Below are 6268 nucleotides of genomic sequence, written 5' to 3'. Positions count from 1 at the left end.
TGGTAGTAATACAAATCCAACATTTAGAATGTTAATTTCAAGTAAGTATTTGATCCAAGTACATACATCCTTTTATAGCTATGGGCACCCTTGTGTCATCCATGTGTCAATAAATTCTCACACTACCATTTACTTCACCTTTTACATGTAACCATACAAATCAACCTTTGAGCTAGGACCTTTAGTCTTTCTTATTCTTTTCGAATGTACATGCTCTGAGCTAGGACCTTTAGTCTTTCTTATTCTTTTCGAATGTACATGCTCTCCCCCTTGCTCTGCACTTGTTATACCCTCACACATTGCTATTTCAAAACAAGGTGGGGGTTGAGATAGGGTCTAATAAAAAGATATTGAATTGAAGCAAGTAAAGGGCCAAGGTATGGTTGATGAGGGTAAGGGTATCCATGGGGGACCAACTCAAGGTTGGTAAGCGTGGTTGGTGAGTGGCCCATGAGAGAAGCATGTCCAGCTTCTTTTGGTGGTTACACCCTTCCAAAGGGGTATCATATATACGGTAATGGTTTATGGATTTTGGTGTGTGCTTGGATGAGAAGGGCTTCTTTATGGAGTTCTTGGTAGGCCACCACTTCTCAAGATTCCCCTTTGACTATGGCTTAAGCTACGCCTTCGGCCGTGGGTCGGTTATACTCCTCGTGGAAATTGGTGAGGGCTTTAGTTGCCATTTTGAGTATTATGAGGGAATCTTCACAATCCTTTAGAAATTGTAGAGGTTGGCATGATGTGGGAGTGGGTGATGGATTTGTGGAGGGAGGGGTTCTAGCTTTTACGTCTTTGGGAGAACTTTAGGAAAGGCTTGGAAGTTCTTTACCAATGACATGACAAAGGATCTTTATAATAATATGGACACTACTATTGAGTTCTTGTATGAGCCTTAAGTCTTCGGTAAAGGCTTTGGACCAATTTTTTGGTTGGAATGAAAGTAACTTGGCTAGGATAGTGAGTGACACTCTATTATGATGATATCTAGCCTAGTGAGTGAGAAAAGAGACCAATTGGGCTAGGGACACCAATTCAGGGACTATGATGTGTTCAAACCTAAGGCTCATCAAAATGACCGATGCTTCAGCCACTAGGGTGATTATCACTCTATTGGGACGATCCTTGAAAGCATGTTCAAAACATATGCCTCCATATGGAATGACATTAGGGAAAATCCTTGAAAGCATGTTCGAAACAACATGTGCCTCCATATAGAATGACATTAGGGACAATACTTAAAAGCATGTTTGGATTATGTTCCTCCATATAGAATGACATTAGGGACAATCCTTGAAAGCATATTCAAATCATGTGCCTCCATATAGAATGACATTAGAGACAATCCTTGAAAGCATATTCAGAACATGTGCCTCCATATATAATGACATTAGGATAATCCTTGAAATCATGTTTGAAACATGTGCCTCTATATAGAATGACATTAGTTATTGGCACTAGATTCATGGATGGAGTTTGGGCACTTGCAAGATGGCTATATGAGGACACTCAACAACACGATATTGTGGGCCCTTGTAATGGAAACATTGATGAGGTAGCATGCATAGCGATATGTTATTGAAGTCTTTTACCCTTTGTGCACCATGGCTTCTAATTAGGAGGCATAGTCAATGGTTGAAGGTTGTTATGTATATTTGTATGAATTATATTGCTCATATGACTCATAGCTCTCCTGTATCAGACTCTTGAGTTTAAAGGTGGGTAAGGTGGTGGTGGTGGTCTATACATAACTCTCGGTAAGGACTTTTGATAAATGGGCACTACATTATGTGCTAGTTCAAAAGCATTTGGCATGAGTGGTAGGGCTAGTAGGGTTGCTTTAGCATCAAGAGTATAGATTGTGGTGCCGGTTTTCCCTTAGGGCACATACATGCAATCAATCCCAACTAAACCAGTTCTCTACCTTAAGTATGGGGAGTGCTCCACTTAGTGAGGAACCAATATACGTAGTAAAAGGAGGCTTTAGAAAAAAATTACCTCACTTATCCATGTACCACTTCCCTTGCTTATGTCTTGAGCTCATTACACAAACCAGTGCTTTCATACCATGAGAAGAATGTTGGGAAGAGGGTGAGCTTGCAAAAGAAAACTTCTTCACACAAGAGTCTACAAGCACACAAGAGAGGTGGATGGCTGAATTTTCTTCTTTTTTCTTCACTTTTCTACAACCATAACACAAAGATAAGAGTACATTCTATAAGGAAAAGTACTCCACTACTAAAACATATAAGGTCCAAGCGGAGGAACTTGACGTGGCCTCGTAGGCGGTCATCACTGCAGAGCAGATCATAGGAAACTGAAGCAGCGTGTAGCCAAGCAATGATGTGCATGTCTACATAGGTGCAAATAATGAGTGACAAGGCTTTGATACCATGTGGAAGTTCATGGTGGATCAAAGACAAGCATTAACATGGTGGATTAAGCCTAAGCATGCACAACATTGAGTGATTATCAATAAGTAGAGTAATAAGCAAATGCGCAACATAATGATAAAACGCGAGAGATATATTTCCATTATATCTTGCCTCTTATATAGGCACAAGTACAAGGTCGATTACATCATTAATGAGGTCGAAAATCTACCTCTAAAACCATTGATGAGGTCAAGAATCCACCTCTAAAATCATCTCCACCTTCCCATCATTCTCTCCTTAATTCTTTCACTAAAGTAAGCTCAAATCACTCCTTGATTATCTCTCCATTGATTGCTCTTTGCTTCTTACATTCCTTAACTATTGACTGACATTTCTACATGCTAGTATTTTATGGCTTTACGTGCTTGGACCTTAGCTTCCATTCCCATGCTATGCTTCATATATTATTACTCATCTCCATGACACATGTATTCATCAATTTTATCCAACATCTTTGCACCCCTTTGTAGTTCATGGGTGGTGGAAATTCTAAGATCACACAGATCTTGTTCTTATATGTGGAGATGCCACTCTTAGAGACAATGTGTCCAAAGATGACACTGTGGTTGAGTGAGTTCAATGAGATATGGTAGAGTCTCTATCTTTTAAAGACTAGCTTGAGATAAGCAAGATGCTCCTTCCACTTCAAGCGTACACATAGGTCATCAATGAATATCTCCAGGATCTTCTGAAGGAGACCCTTGAAGGTTGCACACATCAATTAGAAGGTGGTAGCCAAATGGCATGATGTGATAAGCATAGGTTTCCCCTTTTGTTAGCAACAAATGTTATCTTATATTGATTGGGTGGATTGATTATTACATGGTTGTAACCTAAGAAGCCATCGAAGAAGCTGTCTGCTTTGGCTATTCTTTCTAGCATGTGGTCGACGTAAAGGGAAGGGTTTAGTGATCATAGACAATGGTGAAATTAACCTTTTTGAGGTTAATGTAACACTTAAAGATTTCTATTACTTTTGGGAATGATCACTATAAGTGACAAACCACTTGGTGTGTTCAATTTTATACGTTGGAGAGCTTATCCAGCTCTTCTTTGTCCATTTGTCCATACTTGGGATTCATGTGATAGGCTCTTTGTTTGGATGGTTTTATGCCTTCATGGAGAGGGAGATTGTACACGTGTTTCCCAACTTCAAAAGGAATTCTTTTATAAGGTCTCTATTTATATCTCAACTCAATAGAATAGATTTGTCTACTACTCCTTCAAAGATAAACATGTAGAATATCTACTAGAGGTAGATGAGGTTGAACTCAAGGAAAGGAATTTAAAGCTAAGTTAAATAGTCTCTAGCACATAGAAGGCAGGGGATACACCAAAGTGGCTCAATATCTCAACCCCAATATTAGAGTTTAGTTGCCACCAAGCCGCTTGTGCCTCATAGACACTACGTAAATCTGGGTCATCTTCTGGTATAGGAGACGTGTACTCGAGGATGCCCCTCCGTATGCCGGATCATTCTTTGATAGTGGCCACGTCTATTAAAATTAATACTGTTAGGATTATGTATTATACTCTATGCATAAGCTTATGCATATTAATTTCATGCACAAGCTCTATGCATAGAGCTTATGCATAAAGTCATGCATAGAGCTCCATGCATAGAGCTCTATGCATGGAACTCTACACATTAAGCTTCAATGGATGAGATGATTGATGACTTCTTTGAGCCCGAAACCACACTTAACAAAGATTAATTGTGACAAGACGCCGCGAGCACTCCACTATCCACCAAGGGGTGTGCATACTCCACCCGTCATGTCACCCTGGAGTTACTAAGTTTATAAACCATGTAAGGATAGGGAAAGAAAATAATGAAGTCAAAGATCATTTCTCTTATGGGGGGAGGGAGGAGGGGATCTGCTCTACCACTTCCCATTCATCCCCCCCAAAGCGAATGCGAGGGAGAGGGAGAGCTTGCATTCCTTACAAGCACACACACACACACACACACACACACACACACACACACACACACAAGAGCAAAAAAGGCACAAGAGAGAGATGGATGGTTAAATTTTCTTCTATCTTCTTCTCTTCTCTACAACCATAAACTAAAGAGATAAGAGTACATAATATAAGGGACAATACTCTCCTATTATAACATACAATGGTAGTCACGGTCCATAGTGTGAAACCAACTATATGAGCTGGCACTATAGCTATGCCAAACTCTAGTAATCCAAATATGGTTGTCATACAACCATATTTAGCACTACAACTATACCAAACTCTAGTAATCTAAATATGGCTCTGTCACACAACAACATGTCCTCTAGTAGCATATCAACCATAATCTCACCAACCATGCCAGTGGCATAAGTGCAGAAGCTATCACCAAGGCGGGTCATCAATGTTCGCATCACTAGTTAAGCTTTATATCTCAACACTTCCCCTCGAGCTAAACTTCACACACTGTACTCCAAGTAAGCTCCGAAACCTATGGAGCTTCTCGGTACCAAGTGCCTTTGTGAAGATGTCAACCACTTGATCCTTTGTGCTAACATATACCAAATCTACATCGTCTCATTCTCTATGCTGACATATACCAAATCTACATCACTTGTTGCTATTAGAACCTTCTCCCTCATAAAGCGATAATGCACCTTAATGTGGTTTGTCCTAGCCTGATAGAATAAGTTACTAGCCAATTGTACGCTACTCATGTTATCACAATACATGACAAATGCCCTATCCACACGGGCTCACCCAGTAACTTCTAAAACCAAGCTACCAAACAACCTACCATAGAAGTGTCCTTGTATTATGTCTTTGTTCTTGACAAGGTGATTGTTTCTCATTACTGTTCCAACTCACCAATAGTACTCCCAAAAGAACATATAAAGCCATTGGTAGATCTCCTGTCTGCGACACTACCAACTCAATCAGCATCTATGTACCCATATAGCTATTTAAATCTCTATGCCAGAGCCTCATAGAAAACTCCATAATCAGCTATGGACTTTATGTACTTGAGAATCCATCTAGCCACATGCAAATGTGGCTTGCTAGGGGATTGCATAAACTAACTCACAAGTCCAACATCATAGCTCAAATCTAGCTTAATAATGGTCATGTAGATCAAGCTACTTGGTATGCACTTGTACATAGGAGGATCATCTAAAAAGCTCACCTATATCTATGGAAATCTTTGAGTTCTTCTCCAATGGCATTGAAATAGGCTTATAGCTTGTCATACTATACTTCGACAACATGTCCAAGCCATACTACCTCTGTAATAATAAAATGTCATAAGGTGATCTCGCCACCGCTATAATCAAAGAATATCATAGCTGAGCCAAATCCTTTATCTCAAAATTCTACTTCAAAAGCATCTTGACATCACTATCGCTACTGATAACCAAGTTATCCACATAAATGATGTGAGACCCCTGTCCCCTCCGCGCACCGGAATCCTGGGAGCTAGGAGCAGAAGTAGCAACCTTGCGCATAGGACAGAGTTTCCCACTTGGGGCCTCGCCCACAAATGTCCAGGGACAAGAGACTAACCCCTCGGTGCATCCAAAACTGAACCCAAAAAAAACATCCCTCGCCCAGAAAGCATAGGCGATTCCTCCAGGAGAATTATTCTAACGTAGTCAAGGGCCTTAACTTCCCTTTTTCATTCTGACCGAACCCGCGGATCACATGGCCGGATCAAGGGAGGAACTTGCACTTGGATCATAGAGACCAATGCTTTTTTCCTCGTCAAAGAGGCACAGCCGTTGATTATTTTCCATAGAACAAAGATTATCCGTGATTTACTTCAACTATCATAACTTAAATAGAATTAAATTTTAATTATAGGGATCCATCAG

Source organism: Cibotium barometz, chromosome 50, assembly GCF_041138505.1.
Source record: "Cibotium barometz isolate CiBa-2024 chromosome 50, ASM4113850v1, whole genome shotgun sequence".
Taxonomy (NCBI): Eukaryota; Viridiplantae; Streptophyta; class Polypodiopsida; order Cyatheales; family Cibotiaceae; genus Cibotium; species Cibotium barometz.
This window is presented reverse-complemented; position numbering follows the sequence as displayed.